General features: G+C 42.3%; 1 protein-coding gene across 1 annotated transcript in view; it reads left to right on the forward strand.

The window, feature by feature from the left end:
* Positions 1 to 27197, forward strand: part of LOC135516359 (regulator of G-protein signaling 12-like) — an 80905-nt gene that overhangs the window by 15002 nt on the left and 38706 nt on the right. The gene's annotated exons all lie outside the window — the stretch shown is intronic.

A 27197-nucleotide genomic window follows, 5' to 3' on the forward strand; every position in this document is an offset into this window, starting at 1 on the left:
CACTTGCGGCGAGGGTGGCTCACAAAGTGGTCTTTGTGTGGGCTCGAGGCATGGGCCTGTTGGTTTGGCCTTGTTAACGAGCAGCCTGAGGCATGGGCCCTGTTGGTATGGCCTTGCTAACGAGCAGTGCTGCTAAATGACGTTCCCACATTTCTCCCCTATTAGCATTGCTCAGGGATTCTACAGCCCCTCGCTATCACACACACACACACACACACACACACACACACACACACACACACACACACACCCTAAACAGTAGTGTCAAAAACTTGAGGCATCTGGTTCTGTTTAAGTTCAATAGGGTTTTCAACAAGTCTCTTTGGAACATAAACCTGTATCTTATATAACATGGCGCCGACAGAGATGGTCGCTTCGCGTTCTTAGGAACCTATGCAGTATATTTTTTTAATGTATTATTTCTTACATTGTTACCCCAGGAATCTTAAGTCACGCTTCCAAATAAACTAAACACCTTCTTTGTCCGCTTTGAGGATAATACAGTGCCACCGTCACGGCTCGCTAACAAAGACTGCTTCTCCCCTCTCTCATTCTCTGTGGCTGACGTAGTAAAACATTTAAACTTGTTAACCCTTGCTAGGCTGCTGGCCCAGATGGCATCCCTAGCTGTGTCCCCAGAGCATGCGCAGACCAGCTGGCTGGTGTGTTTACAGACATATTCAATCGCTCCCTATGCCAGTCTGTTGTCCCCACATGCTTCAAGATGGCCACCATTGTTCTTGTACCCAAGAAGGAAAAGATAACTGAACTAAATGACTACCGCCCCGTAGTACTCACTTATGTCATCATGAGGTGCTTTAAGAAGCTAGTCAAGGATCATATCACCGGCCACCCTAGACCCACTTCAGTTTGCATACCGCCCCAACAGGTCCACAGATGACGCAATCGCCATCACACTGTACACTGCCTTATCCCATCTGGACAAAAATAATACCTATGGAAGAATGCTGTTCATTTACTACAGCTCAGCATTTAACACCATAGTACCCTCCAAGCTCACCATCAAGTTGGAGGCCCTGGGTCTCAACCCCGTCCTGTGCAACTGGGTCCTGGACTTTCTGACACGCCGCCCCCAGGTATTGAAGGTAGGAAACAACATCTCTACTTCGTTGACCCTCAACACTGGGGCCCCACAAGGGTGTGTGCTCAGCCCTCTCCTGTACTCCCTGTTTACCCATGACTGCGTGGCCATGCACGCCTCCAACTCAATCATTAATGTTTGCAGACGACACAACAGTAGTGGGCCTGATCACCAACAATGACAAGATAGCCTACAGGCAGGAGGTGAGGGCACTCGGAGTGTGGTGTCAGGAAAACAACCTTTCATCAACGTCAACAAAACAAAGGAGATGATCATGGACTTCAGGAAACAGCAGAGGGAGCACCCCCCTAACCACATCGAAGGGACAGCAGTGGAGAAGGTGGAAAGTTTAAAGTTCCTGGGCGTACACATCACAGACAAACTGAAAGGGTCCACCCACACAGACAGTGTGATGAAGAAAGCGCAACAGCCTTCTTCAGGCTGCTGATAAACTTTTACAGATGCACAATCGAGGGCATCCTGTCGTGCTGTATCACTGCCTGGTGCGGCAACTGCACCTCCCTTAACCGCAAGGCTCTCCAGAGGGTGGTGCGGTCTGCACAAATCAAATCAAATTTATTTATATAGCCCTTCGTACATCAGCTGATATCTCAAAGTGCTGTACAGAAACCCATCCTAAAACCCCAAACAGCAAGCAATGCATGTGTAGAAGCATGGTGGCTAGGAAAAACTCCCTAGAAAGGCCAAAACCTAGGAAGAAACCGAGAGAGGAAACAGGCTATGAGGGGTGGCCAGTCCTCTTCTGGCTGTGCCGGGTGGAGATTATAACAGAACATGGCCAAGATGTTCAAATGTTCATAAATGACCAGCATGGTCAAATAATAATAATCACATGCAGAACAGTTGAAACTGGAGCAGCAGCACAGCCAGGTGGACTGGGGACAGCAAGGAGTCATCATGCCAGGTAGTCCTGAGGCATGGTCCTAGGGCTCAGGTCCTCTGAGAGAGAGAAAGAAAGAGAGAGAGAGAGAATTAGAGAGAGCATACTTAATGCTCTGGACACCAGATAAGACAGGAGAAGTACTCCAGATATAAGAAACTGACCCTAGCCCCCCGACACATACACTACTGCAGCATAAATACTGGAGGCTGAGACAGGAGGGGTCAGGAGACACTGTGGCCCCATCCGATGATACCCCCGGACAGGGCCAAACACAAAGCATCACCGTGGGCAAACTACCTGCCCTCCATTACACCTCCATGACACCTACAGCACCCGATGTCACAGGGAGGCCAAAAAGATCATCATGGACAACAACAACCCGAGAGAGACACTGCCTGTTCACACCACTATAATCCAGAAGGCGAGGTCAGTACAGGTGCATCAAAGCTGGGACTGAGAGATTGAAAAACAGCTTCTAGCTCAAGGCCGTTAGACTGCTAAACAGCAGTCACTAACTCAGAGATGCTGCTGCCTACATTAAGACCCAATCACTGGACACTTTAATAAATGGATCACTAGTCACTTTAAACAATGCCACTTTAAAAATTATTACATATCTTACATTACTCATATCACATGTATATAATGTATTTTATACCATCCACTGCACCTTGCCTATGCTGCTCGGCCATCGCTCATCCATATACTTATATGTACATATTCTCATTCACCCATTTAGATTTGTGTGTATTAGGTAGTTGTTGGGGAATTGTTTGATTACTTGTTAGATATTACTGCACTATCGGAACTCAAAGCACAAGCATTTCGCTACACTCGCATTAACATCTGCTAACCATGTGTATGTTACCAATAACATTTGATTTGAGTTGTACAGAACAGCTTCACACAATGTAAAGTACATTTGTTATGTCTGACCTAATTGGTTTTGACATTTGGTTTTGCTCACTTTTGCGTTTGTCATCGAAGGAGTGGGCGGAAGACTCAACTTCAGATCCTTCTGTCAGCACAGCGGCTGAATCACTCTTACCTCAACATGGCTGTTCATTAGTACTACACAGCAATAGGATGTTATGACTTAACGGTTTCTTCTCTTTTTGTCTGAGGGATTTCTTAGTCACTGGTACTGCAGAGGAGTGAAGATAAGATAATGGTATTGTCAGTCAGTGTGTGAACCCTGAACCGGGAACTCTATATATATAGATTTGCTCCACTTCACCATTTTCGAACGCTAGAGCGATGTCATTGGTTGAGGCCATCTCAAATTCTTCCAAGTACACTAGGGCCTTGCAGCCTCTTCAGGGTCAAGTACACTAGGGCCTTGATTAAATTAAATTATTAAATTAAATTTCTAGATACAAACATATTGCAATACTAGGAAAACTTTGTCATCAAAAGCATTTCAGTTGACATGTAGGACTATTATAGAGAGAAAAATGAACATTGGACTAAGGTCAGCTTGTATTGAATTAAATAATAACTCATTTTGATGTCTCTTTTATAATTGGGCTCTCAGGGTAGTAGCTCATCCTACTGTTTGATCCTCTCTATGACGCAAACTGTAATTCTCTCAGAAATAGTTTTGGCTAGCAAAACAAACGGCTATATTTGGGTTGCCACAGACTGAATGGGAATCCCCGTTCAAATTGGGAACAGCAAGTAAGAGTAGTAGGATTTCCTCAAGTGTTTCCTGGAACATTAAGACTTGGGTGTATTCCACCAGATAAATAGTATTTTGGTCAGTGAGTGGCTGCAGAGGGAATTTTAACATAGTCCGGTAAGGGAATCCCACCTTTAAAGTATAGCATTTTCCTCAAGCTGTACTTTTCCAAGTTATGAAATGGTGGAGTTCCTAATTTTAAAGGCCCAGTGAAGTCAAAAACATGATTTGTCATGTGTTTTATATATATTTCCACACTATGAGGTTAGAATAATACTGTGAAATTGTGAAAATTATGATAATACCGTTTTAGTGTAAGAGCTGTTTGAAATAACTGGCTGAAATGTTTTGGTGGGATGAAGTTTTGGCCTGCCTTGTGACATTAGTTAACCAAGCAAGAGTTCCAAACCATTTTGCTAGTTTTCAGTTTTCCCCTCCCCACACAGACCATTCCCAGACAGTCCTAGCAAAATTCTTGCTTGAGAAATTGCTATTTTCTAAGAAGCTATTTTTGTTTATTTTTGACCATTTAAATTAAAAATAATCAAATAATCACACAAGGTAATAATTGTTTCCCAGATTTGATTTGATATTAAGATTAAAACAGCTGCATTGGACCTTTTAAGGGTTTCTTATGAATTGCTGGTCCTCTGGGAGTTTTTTGTTGCTGCAAAACAGTTGTTGTGTAAGCACGTCTGTGGTCTGATAAGAACTTAACAGTGGCGTATTTGCACATTTTTCATTGTGCAGTCATCATTTCAGCCACACTGAAACCATGACAAAGTGAGTGCAATTTACCCATGCTGCTTTAAGTCATGGTATACATTCCAGGTAATTACTATGTTTGAGGTTTTCTTCTAATGGTGGCCAAAGGCAATTAGATCCTCATCTATGGCTGTCGCCCACCCCTGGTTTCCATTTCAAGGGCTCATCACCCCAAGGGCTCAGCGTTACCATCCTTGCTAAACCAGACACCATTGTTTCACCGGAGAACGGCATTCAGTCAAGTTTAACTACGCTATAACAGCTTCACATGATCATCAGTCAAAGATCAATGAGCCACGCCGCAAGGCTCAGTACGGGAAGGAAACATGAATATGTATGCACTCACTACTGTAAGTCTGCTAAATTTGTCAATGTAGAGCAACAGAAACACATCATCTGCTCTTTCTTGATAAGGAAAGTGAAAGCCTCCATTTGGCAGGCATCCTGTAAAGACAATATATGGAATGACAAACTGGTGCATGTTGTGCAAGCTACATCAAAGGAGTTTTACACCCACAATTCCCTATGTTCCTCACGATATAAATAACAAGTGTCATCGTATCTCAGCCTCTCCAGATTACTAGCGTGCATCACGTTGGAGTATCCCATTATACAGGGATTGGAAGGTGTTTTGTTTTGAGAGCTTTTCCTACCCTCCTGATTCCTCAGCCCTGTCCTTGACTCCCTAGAATGTTATTGAGCCCATTTTTCACGCTGTGGGAATCCAAAATGTGATAAGCTGCCACCGGTCACATCTCTACATGAGCGGACAACGTGGGCCCCTGGGAGACCCTGCCAGCAGCGCTGTGGTGAGACCCCTGCTTGTGGATAACCTCTCACCGTTTGACGCTACGGAAGCTGCAAGCACATGTGGCGGCTCTGTTGCTTTTTCCGTGGTTAGCCGTGTGCGTCAGAGCCGCAGCAACAGGGGTCAGGAATCAGTAAACACTGTTATATTTGACCTCACAGAGCCTCTGACATGTAGCTACGCCAGACTGTCCTGTCAGCTAGCCGAATCTGCTGTTTTCTGTCTGTTTCGCTTGTCCTGGTTGCCATTTGGACTCAGCAGAGGAGCTGTGATGATCAGCGGTTGATGTATTTTGTGTGTGTGTGTGGAGATTACGCGATAGGAGCGTCTCGCTGCATGCTGGGGCTTTGTTGTCTGTGAACTTTGTATCGCTTCTATTCATTTTTCAGCACACTTGTCAAAGCCCCGCCGGCCCCCTTCCTCCTCGCACGCCAATTCCTTCCTCATCTCAGGCTTTAATTTCTGACTTAAATCAGATGCTTTGCACACTGAATGATAAGTGTGCGTCTGTGTGTTTCTGTGGTCTATGTGTACAAATGCATTATAAATAGTGTGAAGGAATGCTTGTGAGTGTATGCTATTTTGTGTACCTATGTGTGTGCCAAGAGTTGATGGCCCTCCCTTATCTGTGAGTCTAAGCTTTTGCGTTCCCTCACACATCATAGGCTGGATAACAAAGCTTGGTTTGACTGCCTGAGGCTAAGAGATCCACTTTGTGGGCGTAGCAAGAACTGTGAGGAGGAATGAAGACAGAGGGAGAGAAAAATAAATGGAAAGGGAAGGATGATAGAGTGGGTAGAGGAAAGTGAGAGAGGGAGGGAGGTAGGTAGGGAGTGAGAGAGGGAGGGAGAGAGGAAGCAAGGCACAGTAGCAGCAGGGGGAGTGTGTTTGAACTCTCAGTAGCTGTCAGGATCTTGGACTGACGCTCTCCGCCTGAGTTTAGCGCTCCCTGGCTGCAAACACACACACACCGCGGAGAGGGCTGACGAATGGACTTGTTTCCACACACCAGGCGTGTGGAGCTGCAGCAGCACTGAAGACAAGCCAAACACAAGCTGCACACAGCGCCATACATGGAGCAAACTTTAACTCTCAACTCTGTAAGTATTCTCATCAAACTCATTGAGCATCTCTCTCTCTCTTTCTTCTTGCTTTCATAGTTCATGCTTATCTCTGTGCTGTGGTGTCTTCCTGTATCTCCCTGACAGTTTTCTTGCCTTCTTTGGGCTCTTTGTAACTCATATTTGACTGTTTAAGTGCCTCACAGTGGTTAGCTTGTGTGTTCCTTCAGAGGAATGTTTTGGTCAGCTCCAGCCTCTAACAGAGCTTGCATGTGTGTGTGGCTATGTGACACACTGTGCAGTTCTATACAGAGATACTGTCCTGCTTCCTGAATACTGGGACCGAGGACACAAACTGAATTTAAATCAGGCATACTAAAAGGGTTTTGTGAAGTGATGAGTGATTTTTCTCATCGTCGACTCTCATCAAGTGTTCTTTATGAACTGTTGACTGAACGGCGCTGTGTTTGGAGTCCCTTGACTAGTGACCCATTTCAAATGAATTAGTGTTGTTTGGAGGAGTGCAGCACAGTTTTGGTGTAAAGGACCCAACCTTAAGGACCCAACCGGCATGGAGAAAAATGTTATTTTTAGGGTTGCCCATAGCAGCTTAAGTTGAGGTTGAACTTGATGTGGTTGCATGTGGTTTTGCTCTGCCCCTCTCTGTTTACTGTGCACTGATTCAACCCCTGCTGTTAAACAGTCAGTTATGTTTTTGTCTTAAAGGAACTAGTGGTGGCACATCTGTTTTTGGTGTATGTTCTGTCTCTGGTCTATTTTTGTCTAATCTAAATGTTTGGGATCAGCCAGAGCCGTATATAGCGATACACCGTATGTACCGGTATACCTCTGGATTCTGCTTGGGACATTATGATGCTGCTGCTGTGACTTGAAAGGCGGTGCAGAAATGGTGTGTTCTTGGGAGGATTAGCAGTCGAGGGAAGATCACGACACGCTTTTATCTCGCAGACGTCACAGGATGAGAGCGTCGACGTGTGGGTGGACAGTTGCTCTCACGAAATGTGTCCTCGGGCACAGCATTATGGGATGTAAAGAGCAAGTGGCCTGACATTTCCTAAATGCCTCTTCACAGCGGTGCACTTTTTTTCCTCCCGCAGAGCTTTCATTGCGTTAAATAAGCTGCCTCTCTGCCCACAGACTGGAAAAATGGCTAGCTGCATTGGACTCCAGATTCAGTTAGCTGCAGAACTCAGAGGATGGAAACTCTGTGACCAAACAGACAGATGCGACAGCGGTTGCTGACCACCTCGAGACCACAGAAGAAAAGCAGTGTCTGACCAACTGAGGTCAGAAATACAGTACTGTGTACTCCCACACTGACCATGTGGTTGGTTGGTTATTGTGCATAGTACACCCAGCTCAAAACGTAATGATGTCATCACAGTGACACCAAAACCATGACATCATTCTGTCAACATTTAGCCAACTGCCTGGTGGGAAAGGAGATGTATTAAATTAGTTGGCAACAGTCAGTGCTGTTTTGTCCCATTTACCTGGTTGTGTTGAATAGCCTCCTCCTATCCGAGATATAGGCAGGCTCTGGGAATAAAGCAGTATGATTCAAGGCCATCTACCCACCCACACTATTTACATTCCTATTTATTTTGATTTCTTTCTACTTTTCATCCATTTCTTCATACTGCATTGTTTGCAGTACATCTCCTGCCAAGGGTGTGGAAGTAACTCAATGAAGGAAAACCATGGAACTAGGACACCGTTTCTCATGAAAGGAAACGGTTTGAACATGTCGGAGAGAGAAACTAGTACACACTTGTTTTAAGAAAAAAGTTTTTATTTGTCTTTAACCTCAAAGCTGTGTCTGCTTCGTACGGGCGTGTATCGTACTGGAGTAAGAGGTGGTGTCGTGTTAGAACTAGCGTGCTAAGAGAATGCGGTTCTTCAATAATGCAGGGAATGAACGCGTTTGTTGGTATCTTTGGCCATATGTTGGCAGAGAAAGTTGAGAAACAATGCCAAGGTCCTGTCTCCTTAGCACCATGGATAGAATAAACACAGATCTTTGTGAGACAAGTTCCCCCCCCCCCCTGACGCTATTGTGAGAGCTTTGCTAGGGCTTTGCTGTGCTTTTCTCGCTCGTGAGATATTTCAATAACTTATCGATATCTTGCCGCAGTGGGAATCAAATTTACAACCCTGCTGTTGCAAGCACTCTACCAACGGAGTCGCACAGGACTAATGCAGAATTCTATTGTGTGACCTAGTTGCTTTCTGTTGAGCAAAACTGTAACTCCAGTGGTTTGTACTATAAAGTACAGCACATGGTATGTGGTCATGGTATTTCCAGAGGCGCTTGAGGTGTATGTTGCCCCTAAAATGACAAATCTAGGTTAAGTTTACCCTCCCCCGTTCCCTGTAGGAGGTTATTAAAGGAAAATTGATCTGAGACCTGCCTGATATCATCACTGATGTAACATTCTAATCCCCCCAAAGGCGCAGCACACATGGGTGGGTGGATAAAAGTAGCATATAGATATAAATACTAGGATTACTTAACATAAGTATTTTAGATTTATTTCATTGCATTTATTTCATTGCGGGCAACAACTCTCTAGTAGGAAGATGTGGGTGCTTCAAAGGATGGATAGATTGGCCTTTGGAAGCTAAATTGGATTAGATGACACCAGTGTGTTATAATATTTCAAGTTTATTTTTATACAGCGGAACATATAACTCTCCCTACTCTCAGCCACTCAGTCTCTGTAACAGTTTGTACATAAACACAGCAATCCACACTGTCTCTGTCTGTTTCCCTCCAGAAACGTCTATTTTTGCCCCTCTGAGAGCTGCCCCGAACTTGTCCCCATGCCAAATACCCATGAGGACTAACTAGACGACGACATCTGTTTGCCTTTCCCCTATGGGGACTGACTTAACCAAAACCCCCATCCCCGTTTTCTCTCCCAGACTCCCCCAGCCAGTTAAGTTTCCCAGTATGACAGTGGTGGTCGGTGCCTTTTTAAGATGAGGTAGGACGATTATTTTTTTATGAGCATGGCCTTATTTTTATTACAGGATATTGGACTGTTCATATTCATATTCTTTTCACCCAGCTCAAAGTAACATCGATAGGTTTAGGCTACTTAACATTATACTCAAATTTTCCCTATACCCATCATGAGGTTGGTACAACCTAGCCTATCAATTAAAGGTTACAATGTACACTCCAGTTCAAAAGTTTGGGGTCACTTAGAAATGTCCTTGTTTTTGAAAGAAAAGCTACATTTTTGTCCATTAAAATAACATGTGTTTGATCAGAAATACAGTGTAGACATTTTAATGTTGTAAATAACTATTGTAGCTGGAAAATACAGATTTTTATGGAATATCTACAGTTGAAATCAGAAGGTTATATACACTTAGGTTGGAGTCATTAAAACTCGTTTTTCAACCACTCCCCACATTTCTTGTTAACAAACTATAGTTTTGGCAAGGCGGTTAGGACATCTACTTTGTGGATGACATAAGTAATTTTTCCAACAATTGTTTACAAACAGATTATTTCACTTATAATTCACTGTATCACAATTCCAGTGGGTGAGAAGTTTATATACATTAAGCTGGAAAATTCCAGAAAATGACGTCATGGCTTTAGAAGCTTCTGATAGGCTAATTGACATCATTTGAGTCAATTGGAGGTGTACCTGTGGACGTATTTCAAGGCCTACCTTCGAACTCAGTGCCTCTTTGCTTGACATCATGGGAAAATCAAAAGAAATCAGCCAATACCTCAGAAATTGTAGACCTCCACAAGTCAGGTTCATCCTTGGGAGCAATTTCCAAACACCTGAAGGTACCACGTTCATCTGTACAAACAATAGTACGCAAGTATAAACACCATGGGACCATGCAGCCGTAACACTGCTCAGGAAGGAGACACATTCTGTCTCCTAGAGATGAATGTGCTTTGGTGCGAAAAGTGCAAATCAATCCCAGAACAACAGCAAAGGACCTTGTGAAGATGCTGGAGGAAACAGTACAAAAGTATCTATATCCACAGTAAAACTAGTCCTATATCGACATAACCTGAAAGGTCGCTCAGTAAGGAAGAAGCCACTGCCTTAAAACCGCCATAAAAAAAGCCAGACTACGGTTTTCAACTGCACATGGGGACAAAGATCGTACTTTTTAGAGAAATGTCCTCTGGTCTGATGAAACAAAAATAGAACTGTTTGGCCATAATGACCATCGTTATGTTTGGAGGGAAAAGGGGGATGCTTGCAAGCCAAAGAACACCATCCCAACCGTGAAGCACGGGGTGGCAGCATCGTGTTGTGGGGGTGCTTTGCTGCAGGAGGGACTGGTGCACTTCACAAAATAGATGGCATCATGAGGCTGGAAAATTATATGCATATATTGAAACAACATCTCAAGACATCAGTCAGGAAGTTAAAGCTTGGTCGCAAATTGGTCTTCCAAATGGACAATGACCCCAAGCACACTTCCAAAGTTGTGGCAAAATGGCTTAAGGACAACAAAGTCAAGGTATTGGAGTGTTCATCACAAAGCCCTGACCTCAATCCTATAGAATATTTGTGGGCAGAACTGAAAAAGCATGTGCAAGCAAGGAGGCCTACAAACCAGCTCTGTTACACCAGCTCTGTCAGGAGGAATGGGCCACAATTCACCCAACTTATTGTGGGAAGCTTGTGGAAGGCTACCCAAAACGTTTGACACAAGTTAAACAATTTAAAGGCAATGCTACCAAATACTAATTGAGTGTATGTAAACTTCTGACCCACTGGGAATGTGATAAAAGAAATAAAAGCTGAAATAAGTCATTCCCTATACTATTATTCTGACATTTCACATTCTTAAAATAAAGTGGTGATCTTAAGTTGGATGGGGAGCGTTGCTGCACAGCTATTTTCAAGTCTCCAGAGAGATTTGATCGGGTTCAAGTCTGGGCTCTGGCTGGGCCACTCAAGAACATTCAGAGACTTGTCCCGTTGAGAGTCACTCCTGCGTTGTCTTGGTTGTGTGCTTTGGGTCGTTGTCCTGTTGGCAGGTGAACCTTTGCTCAGAACAACCTGAGGTCCTGAGCACTCTGGATCCGGTTTTCATCAAGGATTCTTCTGTACTCTGCTCCATTCATATTTTCCTCAATCGTGACTAGTCTCCCAGTCCCTGCCTTGAGAGACAAAAAAACATCCCACAGCATGATACTGCCACCACCATACTTCACCGTAGAGAGGGGGCCAGGTTTCCTCCAGATACACAAGCTTCAGTCAGTTGCAAGCAGTCAGCAAGCAGTTTAGCTGTTACACACACAGTAAATTTATAAAACCAAAAGCTTCTTGAATTGGAAGAGTTCACTGCTAACAAGCAGCAAAAGAAGTTGATTTAAAAAAGCTTATTAAAAAGATGTGTGTATATGTATATATATATATATATATATATATATATATATATATAATATCACATAAGTATTCAGAACCTTTAGTAAATTACATTTAACCAGGCAAGTCAGCCTGGTTATTCTTATTTACTGACGGCCTATCCCAGGTGACGCTTGGCATTCAGGCCAAAGAGTTCAATCTTGGTTTCATCAGACCAGAGAATCATGTTTCTCATGGTCTGAGAGTCTTTACCAGGCAAGGGTGCCTTTTGGCAAATTTCAAACCAGGGACGGGCTGTCATGTGCCTTTTACTGTGGTGTGGCTTCCGTCTGGCTACTCAACCGTCAAAGCCTAATTGGTGAAGTGCTGCAGAGATGGTTGTCCTTCTGGAAGGTTCTCCCATCTCCACAGAGGAACTCTAGAGCTCTGTCAGAGTAACCATCAAGTTCTTGGTCACCTCCCTGACCAAGGCCCTTCTCCACCGATTGCTCAGTCTGGCCCTGGCGGCCAGCTCTAGGTAGAGTCTTGGTGGTTCTCAACTTCTTCCATTTAAGGATGATGGAGGCCATTGTGTTCTTGGGGACAGTCAATGCTGCAGAAATGTTTTGGTACCCTTCCCCAGATCTGTGCCTCGACACAATCCTGTCTCGGAGCTCTACGGACAATTCCTTCAACTTCATTGCTTGGTTTTTGCTCTGAATTGTTGTGCAACTGTGGGACCTTATATAGACAGGTGTGTGCCTTTCCAAATCATGTCCAATCAATTGAATTTACCACACGTGGACTCCAATCAAGTTGTCGAAACATCTCAAGGATGATCAATGGAAACAGGGTGCACCTGAGCTCAATTTCGAGTCTCATAGCAAAGGGTCTGAATACTTATGTAAATAAGGAAAATTTTTTTTTTTCTTCACATTTGCAAAAATGTAAAAAAAATACTTTGCTTTGTCATTATGGGGTGTTGTGTGTAGATTGCTGAGGATTTTTATTTATTTAATCAATTTTAGAATAAGGCTGTAATGTAACAAAATGTGGAAAAAGTCAAGGGGTCTGGTGTACTTTCCGAATGCACTGTCAGTGAAAGTGAGAGAACAAAAATGGCTAAATACAGCAATCTCTCTCTCTCTCTCTTTCTTGCTCCTGCTTCATTTTTTTATAAATTAATTTGTTCAAAACTGTTCAACTATTGTCTTTCTCTCTCTTTGAGTCAACTACTCACCACATTTTATGCACTGCAGTACTAGCTAGCTGTAGCTTATGCTCTCAGTACTAGATAAATTCTCGGTGGACAACGTGTCAGTTCATGCTGCAAGAGCTCTGATTGGTTGGAGGACGTCCTCCGGACGTTGTTATAATTACTGTGTAAGTCTATGGAAGGGGGTGAGCCTCCTAGTTTTTGTATTGAAGTCAATGTACTCAGAGGAGGACGGAAACTAGCTGTCCCATGGCTACACTATGGTACTACCCTACAGAGTGCTGTTGAGGCTACTGTAGAACTTCATAGCAAAACAGTGTGTTTTAATCAATTATTTGGTGACGTGTTTGTATTTCGTATAGTGTAGCCACTGCAGTATGACCAGAAGAAGGCACTGGATCACAAGGTCACGGAATTGAACTTTACACTCAGCAGAAAGTCAGGGAATGGGATTATTTCAATGTCACGGCCCAGTCCATCTCCCTTAGTCTAGTTACACACTGAAAAACTCCAAGCTTACAAATCACAAGGCCCTCTCATCACCATAGGCTAAAACAAAACCACCGGTGGTGGCCGCTGATTGGCTAAGTACTCGGTGCAAGGCAGCATGACAGAAATATGATGCCAAGTTTTCGAACTACCATTAGTTTCTTTGAGAAGATACAGTATATAAAGTGATCTGTGCATTTGAACACAGTGTAAATACACCAATTTCAGTTTTGCACATCAAAACCGAATGACCACTGCTGCACATGATGCCTCAGTTTTGACCAGATTAGATTTAAAATGAGCAGCCAGCTCACAAACGAATGAGTACACCAGGGAGAACGCAACAAGCATGCAGATGCAAATAGTGAAAACATATTATCTAACTGGGGATAGCTAGCTAACATAATGTCACAAAGCATGATGTGCTAGCCAGTTAAAGTTAATTCTGAAATAACTTCACATTTACGAGTTAGTCAGAACTGAGTTTAGAAAGACTTGATATTGGCATGGGGACTATCTAGCAAGCTACCAGCTACCTATAGATAGCTGCTTATCAAAGGTAGATAACTGGTTAATTCGACCCCCCCCAAAAAATGTACCAAACTATTTCTCGTGTCTGAAAATTACTGTTGCTGACTAATTCATTTGATCATGCTTTGTGATACACCCGGTTTTATGCTGTTTTAGTCCACACATGTTGCTCTTTCACCTATAGTAGAACCTGGCGAACAACATGGGGGGAAGCAGTAAGCCACGTGCGGAAGTAAGGCATCTGGCGCGAGAGACGTATTGGGAGGGAGTTCTGACTGAACGCACATTTGAGCGCCCCCAGGATGTCCATTTACTTTGTGATGTTATAATTTATGCTAGCAGTTCCCCATCATAAGCCAATAGCTGGCAAAACAATCCAAACAATGTTCGCAAAGCCTATGCACCCATGGAGGCGGAGATGCTGCTGCTGTTTGTTTTGAACAATATTTTTTGTTAAATATATTATTAAATATATATATATATATATATATATAAATATATTATTAATATATATATATATATATATATATATATATATATTTATTTATTTATTTATTTTGTTGAGAAAACATAAATCTTTTTTTTTTTCGATGAATGACAAATGGGGCGTTGCCCTTAATGCCATAATAAGATCACCCTTGATTTTTTAAACACTGCATGAAACCCTTCAAGCTTTCTCTCTCTGTAGTGGGGGTATTTTTGGGAGACTAAGGGGGAAGAATCTAGGGCTAATTACAAGTGCAAGGTTTCAGTTTGGAAAGCCCATTTCTTGTGTAGCTGTGGGAGAGAAAGCAGGGCGAGGGCTTGTTGGGGTCTAATGTGGCCAACTCTGCACGCCTTCAAGGCTCTCCTCCATCATAGTCATCAAGGCTGTGATGTCTGAATATTTTTCTTGAGTGGACCAGTTCAATCTTCTTCAATGTTCCTCAACTGATTTACTGCAAAGATGTTTTCAGCTCAACGTTAAACGTCACACACCGTACAGTAAGCCTGTTATGAGATGTCAGATGTTATCCAATCTATTCTCAATTAAGTTATCAATTTTTTACGCTTCCGCCACACTGACGTATCTGCATTCAGAGCGACACTAGCAATTGCTTAATGGAGCGAATGTCATGCCTCAGAAATACATTAGGTCACTGTACCTGTACGAAGGGTCAGGCGGGGTTAAATTGATATTACCCGTCTCTGGAACAAGGAAGAAACACTCAGTTCTGACTGTAATATAGCCTGGGTTTGGTGTGTCTAACCCTGAGAGATGTAGAGCATCAGGAATGAGAAAGGTAAACATCTCCAGTGAGAGGAATGCTAACACAGTAACACTCCCAGCTAACGTGTCATGGCTGCCTTAGTATGACCTGTCTAACAGTGACACAGATATATACACTACATGACCAAAATTGACCAAAATCATTGGCATTAATATGGAGTTGGTCCCCCCCTTTGCTGCTATAACAGCCTCCACTCTTCTGGGAAGGCTTTCCACTAGATGTTGGAACATTGCTGCGGGGACTTGCTCCCATTCAGCCACAAGAGCATAAGTGAGGTCGGGCACTGATGATGGGTGATTAGGGCTGGCTCTCAGTCGGCATTCCAATTCATCCCAAAGTTGTTTGAGGGGGTTGAGGTCAGTCAAGTTCTTCCACACCGATCTCGACAAACCATTTCTGTATGGACCTTGCTTTCTGCACAGGGGCTTACTGAAACAGGAAAGGGCCTTCCCCAAACTGTTACCACAAAGTTGGAAGCACCGAATTGTCTAGAATGTCATTGTATGCTGTAGCGTAAATATTTCCCTTCACTGGAGCTAAGAGGCCTAGCTAGAACCATGAAAAACAACCTTAGACTATTATTCCTCCTCCACCAAACTTTACAGTTGGCACTATGCATTGGGGCAGGTAGCTTTCTCCTGGCATCTGCCAAACCCAGATTCGTCCGTCAGACTGCCAGATGGTAAAGCGTGATTCATCACTTCAGAGAATGCGTTTCCACTGCTCCAGAGTCCAATGGCGGCGAGCTTTACTGGTATTGCTCATGGTGATCTCAGGTTGCTCGGCCATGTGTGGCTGCTCGGCCATGGAAACCCATTTCATGAAGCTCCTGATTAACAGTTCTTGTGCTGACATTGCTTTCAGAGGCAGTTTGGAACTTGGTAGTGAATGTTGCAACCGATGACTGACTGTTTTTATGCATTTCAGCACTCGGCGGTCACGTTCTGTAAGCTTGTGTTGCCTACCACTTCGCGTCTGAGCTGTAGTTGCTCCCAGACATTTCCACTTCACAATAACAGCACATACAGTTGACTGGGGTAGCTCTAGCAGGACAGACATTTGTCAAACTGACATTTGTTGAACTGGAAAGGTAGAATCTTGAAAGTCACTGAGCTCTCCAGTAAGGTCATTCTACTGCTAATGTTTGTCTATGGAGATTGGATGGGTGCTCGATTTTATACACCTGTCAGCAACGGGTGTGACAGAAATACCCGAATAAACTAATTTGAAGAGGTGTCCACATACTTTTGTATATGTAGTGTATAGACACACACTTGCACATACACACACGTGTGGGCGTACACACGGGCATGCTCGCATACATGTACACACACACACACACACCACACACCACACACCACACACACACACACACACACACACACACAGCTCAGGTAGTCTGCAACAACATACCAGTTTAACACATACCAGTTTAAGTCCAGACTGGAGCCGACCCCATCTGCTGCGGCTGTAACGGCTAATTGGAGAGCCATTTCTTCTTAAAGAAGAATGACTGTGATTAGCACAGATCAGGGAGATTAGGAGATGAAACGCAGCGGGACAATGGTTGTTGTTCACATGCAAATCAGACTGACCTTAAATGACAGTTAAAGGTCTTTGTTTCTGGAATTGATTACACCAAAGGCTGAATGGTTGTGTACAGCTAATTGGTTCCAGTGGACTCCAGTTCCTTGTTTGACCTGATCATGGTCCTTCCTTGCTGCTCTTCAAGGCAAAGATATTTAGGCTGCGACATCGTGTATGCTTGTGAGAAGATCTTTGTAGTAGAATTATTCAAAACAAGTGGACATTTTATTGAATTTGCAAACAAATAGCCCCAGATAAGTGCTTTAGGCTACATCCAAACACCAGCAATGAATGATCACCCATTGAAGTCATGAAAAATGTATGAACACTGACTGTATGCAAGCCATGGTCAGATTTTTAGGAATAATCCTCTTAGTCTTAGCCTTGGTCTTACATGCCCACTTTGCCTTTAGGAAGTAGATGGCACATTTAGGGAGAGACTACTCTAATTGCGTTCAATTTGTTTACTATCCCTCACTGTCACCCAATCATCGTTCATGAGCTCATCATCAGATCTGAGCTGATGTTACACAGTGTCTAGCAGACCTACAGGGACGTTGTGGCTAAACAGATTTCCCAGTGAAAACATTTTGAAGCACACAACACAATGCTGTCACTCTGTCTGGGGGCGTATCTTCACTTGCTCACATATTGCCAGAGGAGTCTCTATTCTCTCTCTTCTTCTCCTCTCTTTGTTGGGGAAGAAATGCATTTTCCATCTTATCAGTCAAAGGAAGCGGCTTCCAAACCCCTCTCTTGATGGTATTTTCAGAGGAATAGTTTTTAGTCTGCCATAAGAGAGCAGGCAGAGATTAGTTGTCTGCTTCAATTGGAGATTGCTTTGTTTAGAACTTCTGCCGAGTGCTGCCGAGGTCTTGTTGACATTGGAGTGTTCGCATAGGAATAGAATATAGAGAGGAAAGCAAATATCTGACTAATTGATTTGGTTGTGGGAGTGTTGGCTCAGGGATTATTAAAGCTGGAATCATTAATGGTAAAGCTGTCACATCCGTTTGCGATATTACAAGAACAAAAACGTTACTGCAAACAAGAAAAACAGTTGTTTCCTCTTCGGACATCATTACACATGCGATGGAACAGCAGAATATGTACTGCACATTTTTTTACCACTTTGGGCGATGCTCCTCTCCTCCGCTTCGTCAACAAAACAATAAGAAGGGCTGTGGGGTGGTTAGTGGTGCTGTCTCCCCTGCTGCGGATTCCATCTTATGGAGTCTCATCATGGGAGGCCTTCATTTTGAGTATTAGAACCACTGGGACTCAATAGACAATGGTTGGAACAGGCTTAGGCATTTTGGAAAATGTCAGTAAGCATAAAGTGTGGGAATATTCTGCTAGGCTTTCTTCTTTCAGCTCTCAGTCAGTAAGTAAGAGTCGTAAGCATGACAATTGGATGAGGAACTGATCTAAAAAGATGCTGCACATTAAATAAAAACAAATGGATTGGTTATTTAGTAAATTTGTACACATGCTATATTAATAGTATATATGCCATTTAGCAGACGCCTCTAGCCAAAGCTACTTACAGTCATGCGTGCATATATTTTATGTATGGGTTATCCTGGGAATTGAACCCACTATCCTGGCATTCTCGCCCTTTGGCTATGCTAGTTACCCAGCGGATTTCTTCCCTGATAGCTAGTAATACTGTAGCTAGTGATCGCTAGTGATAGCAGCGAGGTAGAGGTGAAGCCAGAGGGCTGACTTTGCTCCAAAATCTGTCTGTGCGAAAATAATCATTAACCCGTTAAAAAGGAGATTTTTTTGTATGGAGGTCAATGAGAGAGTGTCGAATACGTAAAGCTTATTTGATCGAATAGAAGTTTCGCAATGTTTAGGTTTTTACAAATGTACTGATATAAGCGGATGCACGTGGCATCCCGGCAACTTTGAGAAAACAATGTTTTATCGGAGTTGTGCCTGTTATTCACTTCTGTCTTATCATTGGCTAGAATGTTACCCCCTTTTAAAGAAATGTATTCCCATAGTTACAACATTGAGTCCAGTCTCTTGTGGTGATAGTGATTCATAAGCAAGGTCTATTTGAAACATCGCCATCTCCTGGTAGCAGATTCAGAGGCTTAAAGCCCACAAAAGCTTGAAAACCCCATAACATTTTTGCTGACAATTTGGAAAAAAAACTCAAACTGAACATAATTCATTATGTTTTTTGTTTGTTATTTTAGTTAGTTTTGCAGTCAAAGATAATAGATTCAGCATAGTTTTATGGTTTAGTTAATTATTTTATTTCAGTTTCCGAAATAGTTATTTCATGTTTTGTCTTTGTTTTCATTTTCGTTTACCACACACACACACACACACACACACACACACACACACACACACACACACACACACACACACACACACACACACACACACACACACACACACACACACACACACACACACACACACACACACACACATTTTCTCTCTTTGTCTGTCTGTCAGTCTCTCTCGCTCTCTTTTTTCTCTCTCTTTTGACACAGACCATGACTGAGAGGACATTCACATGATAAATATTAATAGACCATAATATACCATGTTCAAATGCACTAGGACATAAAACAATCCTCTGTGAAATCTTAACATGGTCCTGTGTGGCTCAGTCGGTAGAGCATGGCGCTTGCAACGCCAAGTGTCGTGGGTTCGATTCCCGCTGGGGCCACCCATGTAAAAGTGACTTGTAAGTCGCTTTGGACAAAAGCGTCTGCTAAATGGGATATATTATTATATTATTATAAGATTGTGCATGTGAAACCAGGCTTACACGGCACTTCCAGGCCATGATGAAATGATGGGAACTCTGTGTTAAGAGAGGAATGAAATGGAATAAGGCTTGTCCATCAGCTATGAGAAAACCTTGGAATGGGCCACCCATGTTTGGGAAAATAGAGTGGGTTCCAAAGCAATTTGCACACAGATCCCAGAGATTGCCAAAGAACATCAGATCTGCGACTCAATCCGACTCCAATGCCAAAGGTTTCTAAACGTATTTTCCTTCTCTTTTGTGGAAAGGAAAAACTGCTAGTAGAACCAGTCAAATAGTTGACAGGATTATTTTCATTAAATCATACATTGTTTTCTTGGTTATAGAAATGGTCGATTGCTTTTGCAGTTGGAGTTGATAGTTATGGTGGATCAAATTATAGCTGAATGGTGCAACCTGATGAGGATAAATGCTAAATCTTATTTGAAAATTCATCTGGTTTCAATGTATCAGTGACTCAAGCCTTCTCAAGGCAATGCATATAGAAAACTGTGTCTGGAAACAAAAGAATAGGAAAGCGGCCAATGTGGTTTGACATTTTTCGAGGAGGAGGGAGCAGAGGTTTGTGTTTTATTTCATCCGAATCCCTCACGCACTGTGGTTGCGGAGGCTGAATGTACTGTATTGCTCATGTGGGTTGCCACGGCAACAGTGAGCGCAGGAGTATAGGGGAACTGAGGTCCTCCGGTCCGGTACCTCTTCAAATTCCTCCGGCTCTCTCCGACTTGAACAGACATGGTGGCAGCATTTGGGTGGGGACCAGCGGCGAAGCTTTCACTCCCGTGGGGACCCCCTCGTTGTTATTCCTACCAATGAGGTCTTCGCCGGTGACACTGTCATTCCTCCTCCTGACCTGGCCTCGGTGCTAGCTGTCGGACTCAGAGCACTCTTTCCTCGCTTGATGCTGCCATGCAGCTGCTTCTCCTGTCATTGACACGGTCACCACATTCACTGTCAGTGTCAGGGACATTGTTGTTAGTCTCAATCTTGTCATGCTGCTCGACTTGACTAAATAAATGTGTTAAAGGCCCATGTGACCAGGTTTTCCCTTCATTTTCTCTTCGCATTTCAGACACTGGTTTATACCTACGTTCCATTCTAGCCAGAGCTTCGATTTTTAGCTAGCTAGCCGGCTAGTTCTGACGCAGATGAACAGACTGTCACAGATTGGTCGGATCCTAAAATGCATTATGCGAATCCATGACAACGGACGAATGCGCCAATGATATGCGAGGTAATATCTTATATAAATGCAGATGTAAAAGGTAACATTTTACAGGACACCCAGCATCATAACATGTTATGACACGGTCATATCATAATATGTCATAACAGTTGACATAACTTGTTATAATAAGGTCATAAAATACTGTCAGGACACATTTAGATCTGTTGTGACATAAATTGCGTTATTTTATGGCTGGTTATGACACCTGCATAAGAGTGTCAAAACCCACAAAACCTACCACACAAGGCAAAACGTTCCATACACCAAAGCCTACGTGTCAACTGTATGTTTATGTTATCTATTTAAAAAAATGTTTTGACCATGTTAAATTATCATTGTAATTGCGCACATATTGATGTCAGACGTGCACCTACCCAAATGCTGTAATCTGGGATTAATGCAGGAGCAGATTTCAGGAGCAGGACAAGACACCCTCTTTTTGACTGATGACTGACCCACCATGCTGCTGTTACAAGCGCCATACTCTACCAACTGAGCTACAGTTGGGTGGCCGTGGTCTGGGGTCTCTAAGTAAGCATTTCACTGTAAGGTCTACACCTGTTGTATTCGGCACATGTGACAAATAAAATGTGATTTTATTTGATATAAGGACATTTACGTGATGGGCCTATCTGGCTTATATGATTATGATGGTCATAATACTTCTTGACAGTCTCATAAAGTGTATTTTCTTAGTCCAAGTAAAGTGAAACAGGATGGTCATAATGCTTCATGACAGTGTCAGTGTTTCTACAAGTTTAAAATATGATGAAAAACATGACTGTAAAGAATACATTATAACAACAACAAAGGATTTTAGAAACAAGCTTTCAAATGAAAGGAAACTTCTTTGCAGAGAAAAAAACAAATTTGAATAAATGTGGGTTTTGACACGCTTATGTAGGTGTCATAACCAGCCATAAAATAACACCGTATATGTCACAACAAGTGTAAATATATGGGTCATGACAGTGTTATGACCATATTATGACAGGTTATAACAAGTTATGTCCTTTTTTATGACATTATGACATGGTTATTACCTTGTCATGAAGTGTTATGACATCGGGTGTCAAGTAAAGTGTTACCATGTAATTTTATTTTCTTTGTCACCATTTTTTTAATGATATGACAGACATTCTTGGGGGCTCATTGGCTGCATTGAAGCTCCTCCTCTGGTGGGGAGTGTTCAGGTATGCGCTCAGACACATATCTGTCTGCCTGTTAACATACACCAGACTCCGAGAACAATGAGTCTCAAAAAGAGACTCTCCTTCAAGAAAGCCTGGTACTTCAACACCGTAAGTAAACTTCTGAGAACTTTGTAGGATAGTTTCATTCTTTTGTCTTGTGGTGGTAAAGGACTCCTGTTTTTGTTAAAGCATCTGCTTTAGTAATTACTCTCTCTCTCGTTCTTTTTCTGTCTTTTCCTCTCTCTCTTTCTCTATCCTCTCCTCCCACTCAAAACAGCTGTGTCGGGCGTTCTCTCTCACTAACATCAGTCTGGAGTGGGGAATCATTTTCATTGTGGTAACGTTTGTTTTCACAGTTGTGCTTTGAGACAGAGGAACTGCTTCAACTTGCGTGAAGGTTGAAAAGGCATTTCTCTCTGTGTGATCAAGAAAGAGAATATCTCTTAACCCAAACACTTCTAAACAAGTGAAGAAGTGGGAAGTGATCTGCTATAGTTTTAACTTCTTCTACAACTCTGGTCTTAAATATAATATTTTTTAAACTTTGTTTAATTTATTTAACCTTTATTTAACCAGGTAGGCTAGTTGAGAAAAAGTTCTCATTTGCAACTGCGACCTGGCCAAGATCAAGCATAGCAATTGGACACATACAACAACACAGAGTTACACATGGAATAAACAAAACATAGTCAATAATACGGCAGAACAAAAGAAAACAAAAAGTCTATATACAGTGAGTGCAAATTTGGTAAGATAAGGGAGTTAAGGCAATAAATAGGCCATGGTGGTGAAGTAATTACAATATAGCAATTTATACACTGGAATGGTAGGTGTGCAGAAGATGAATGTGCAAGTAGAGATACTGGGGTGCAAAGGGGCAAGATAAATGAATAAATACTGTATGGGGATGAGGTAGGTAGATAGATGGGCTGTTTACAGATGGGCTATGTACAGGTGCAGTGATCTGTGAGTTGCTCTGACAGCTGGTGCTTAAAGCTGGTGAGGGAGATATGAGTCTCCAGCTTCAGAGATTTTTCCAGTTCGTTCCAGTCATTGGCAGCAGAGAACTGGAAGGAAAGACGACCAAAGGAGGAATTGGCTTTGGGGGTGACCAGTGAGATATACCTGCTGGAGCGCGTGCTACGAGTGGGTGCTGCTATGGTGACCAGTGAGCTGAGATAAGGCTGGGCTTTACCTAGCAGAGACTTGTAGATAACCTGTAGCCAGTTATCAGGCTAGTAATAGGGGTTGCAACAATTTCGGCAGATAATTTTTAGAAAGAGAGGGTCCAGATTTTTCAGCTCTTTCAGAACATCAGCTATCTGGATTTGGGTAACGGAGAAATGGTGGGGGCTTTGGCGGGTTGCTGTGGAGGGTGCCGGGCAGTTGACCGGGTAGGGGTAGCCAGGTGGAAAGCATGGCCAGCCGTAGAGAAATGCTTATTGAAATTCTCAATTATAGTGGATTTATCGGTGGTGACAGTGTTTCCTAGCCTCAGAGCAGCGGGCAGCTGGGTGGAGGTACTCTTATTCTCCATGGACTTTACAGTGTCCCAGAACGTTTTTTGAGTTAGTACTACAGGATGCAAATTTCTGTTTGAAAAAGCTAGTCTTAGCTTTCCTAACTGCCTGTGTATATTTGTTCCTAACTTCCCTGAATAGTTGCATATCACAGGGGCTATTCGATGCTAATGCAGAACGCCACAGGATTTTTTTGTGCTGGTCAAGGGCAGACAGGTTTGGAGTGAACCAAGGACTTATCTATTCCTAGTTCTACATTTTTTGAATGGGGCATGCTTATTTAAGATGGTGAAAAAGGCACTTTTAAAGAATAGCCAGGCATCATCTAATATACGCCATTTAGCAGACGCTTTTATCTGAAGTGATTTACAGTCATGTGTGCATACATTTTTACATTCATGTGGTCCTGGGACTTGAACCCACCACGCTGGCATTACAAGGACCATGCACTACCAACTGAGTTACAGCTGGGTGGCAGTGGTCTGTGATCTGAGCTACATCTCAGCTGAACAACAGTTTGGTACCTGGGTCAGTGTTGAATGTGTGGTGTTTTGGACAAACCTGCAGGGTTTAGGACAAACCTGCATTTGTGTTGGAAATGTATGCATAGCCTATGGCTGCTATATGTTAATGCTAACATTGGAAAAGTTGAGTGTTAACATCCTGGGTTGTACATTGTCTCACTGGATACATTTGAAGTCGGAAGTTTACATACACCTTAGCCAAATACATTTTAAACTCAGTTTTTCACATTTCCTGATCTTTAATCCTAGTAAAAATTCCCTGTCTTAGGTCAGTTAGGATCACCATTTTATTTTAAGAATGTGAAATGTCAGAATAATAGTATAGAGAATGATTTATTTCAGCTTTTATTCATTTTATCCCATTCCCAGTGGGTCAGAAGTTTACATACACTCAATTAGTATTTGGTAGCATTGCCTTTAAATTGTTTAACTTGTGTCAAACGTTTCGCGTAGCCTTCCACAAGCTTCTGGGTGAATTTTGGCCCATTCCTCCTGACAGAGCTGGTGTAACTGAGTCAGGTTTATAGGCATTCCTTGCTCGCACACGCTTTTTCAGTTCTGCCCCCAAATTTTCTATAGGATTGAGGTCAGGGCTTTGTGATGGCCACTCCAATACCTTGACTTTGTTGTCCTTAAGCCATTTTGCCACAACTGTGGAAATACGCTTGGGGTCATTGTCCATTTGGAAGACCCATTTGCGACCAAGCTTTAACTTCCTGACTGATGATGCGTTGAGATGCTGCTTCAATATATCCACATAATTTTCCATCCTCATGATGCCATCTATTTTGTGAAGTGTACCAGTCCCTCCTGCAGCAAAGCACCCCCAAAACATGATGCTGCCACCCCCATGCTTTCATCAGACCAGACCAAAAAGTACAATCTTTGTCCCCATGTGCAGTTGAAAACCGTAGTCTGGCTTTTTTATGGCGGTTTTGGAGCAGTGGCTTCTTCCTTGCTGAGCAGCCTTTCAGGTTATGTTGATATAGGACTTGTTTTACTGTGGATATATATACTTTTGTACCTGTTTCCTCCAGCATCTTCACAAGGTCCTTTGCTGTTGTTTTGGGATTGATTTGCACTTTTCGCACCAAAGTACGTTCATCTCTAGGAGACAGAACATGTCTCCTTCCTGATGACGGCTGCCTGGTCCCATGGTGTTTATACTTGTGTACTATTGTTTGTACAGATGAACGCGGTACCTTCAGGCGTTTGGAAATTGCTCCCAAGGATGAATCAGACTTGTGGAGGTCTCCAATTTTTCTTCTGAGGTCTTGGCTGATATCTCTTTATTTTCCCATGATGTCAAGCAAAGAGGCACTGAGTATGAAGGTAAGCTTAGAAATAGATCCACAGGTACACCTCCAATTGACTCAGATGATGTCAATTAACTTATCAGAAGCTTCTAAAGCCATGACATAATTTTCTGGAATTTTCCAAGCTGTTTAAAGCCAGAATCAAGTTAGTGTATGTAAACTTCTGACCCACTGGAATTGTGATACAGTGAATTATAAGTGAAACAATCGGTCTGCAAACGATTGTTGAAAAAAATTATTGTGTCATGCACAAAGTAGATGTCCTAACCGACTTGCCAAAACTATAGTGTGTTAACAAGAAATTTGTGGAGTGGTTGAAAAACGAGTTTTAATGACTCCAACCTAAGAGTATGTAAACTTCCGACTTCAACTGTATGTTCATTACACATGGCTGTCATACGCTTGTCTTGATTTGATTTGGATGCCACTATCAGATGTACCACCAGCTCCATAATTATTGGCACGCTTGATAAAGATGATGAAAGATAAAGACTGTATAAAATGCATAATACCAATACTGCAATATATGTTATGCAAAATTATTTTATTTTATACTAATACAATTGCTCAGAGAAAGCGATTTTGTTTAAGTTATACAAATACATCTAAAAAAGCTAGGTGTCAATTATTGGCGCCCTTGTTTTGGCACCCTTGTTTTCCATATTCTACATCCTTCTTTTGACACCAAAGAGACCAATTTTCGTGTCATCTGCCCATAGCACCGATTCCAATCAAAGTGCCAATGCTGTTTAGCTCCAGGCATTTACATTTGTTGGTTGCTCTCAATAAAAGCTTGTTTTTGGCAACCCTTCCAAAGAGCCTATTGGCATGGTGACATCTAATTGTAAATTTGGAGACTTGGTGACCCAAAGATGAGATCTTCCTCACTGTGCGTGGGGACAAGATACACTTGCTTCCAATACCAGGCTAGTTTACCACTGTTTCAGTGGTTTTAAACACATTATTTGTTGCCCTAATAGTGGGAAGGGGTATTTCATTTTGTGCAATTTTTTGTACACATTTTGTATCCAAATGTGTGTTACCTCATTTTTATACCCCAATGAAACAGGATCCATGTAAAGGCAACAATTGAACTGAGATTAACATTCTATTAAAGTAGAATGTTAATGCAGATGGCATTTTGTTTTAATTTTATTTATAAGAATCTTTAGGGGTGCAAATAATTTTTGACATATTTTTTAGATATTTTTTTATACAATAAAATCAGTATGTTTTTCTCATCTTTATCAAAGGTATAAATAATGTTGGACCTGACTGTAGCCTACATTACTTCTTAGGGATCAGTGTATATTCTGTGTTCCCCACTTAAGTTCTCTACCAGCACCTGGGCTGTATGAAAACATCAGGACTTCAGTCAACTGTTTTACTACATTTCTATGCAATTTAAAAACTCAGAAATGCTATTTGGAGAACATCAAAAATGTACCCAAGCCATTATCAGATTGGATGCTTTTGCTTCATTCATCTCAATCAATTTACATATTAGCTATACAATTAGCCACAACACATGAACTCACATGAACTCGGCACCGGGATTAAAACTATAATTTTATACGTACAGAGGGATCTGTTAGCAGAAAAAGCATTTTATTAAATAAAAGTTAACAAATAAATGTGCTTTACAGAACTTTTTCTGTTGTTGCAGTTTTATAGCTACATTCCTGCAGTTCTACACATTTTGCCATGGGGTGGGGAGAAATTTCTGCAGTTTTAAAATATAATTTCCTGTAATTTGACACATTTTGCCATGATGTATGCCATGTTAATATGATATCTGAGTGAGATGACTAACAAAATCAATGTGGGCCCCCCTGGAGGTAAGGGCCATGATT

Source organism: Oncorhynchus masou, chromosome 27 (genome assembly GCF_036934945.1).
Source record: "Oncorhynchus masou masou isolate Uvic2021 chromosome 27, UVic_Omas_1.1, whole genome shotgun sequence".
Classification (NCBI taxonomy): Eukaryota; Metazoa; Chordata; class Actinopteri; order Salmoniformes; family Salmonidae; genus Oncorhynchus; species Oncorhynchus masou.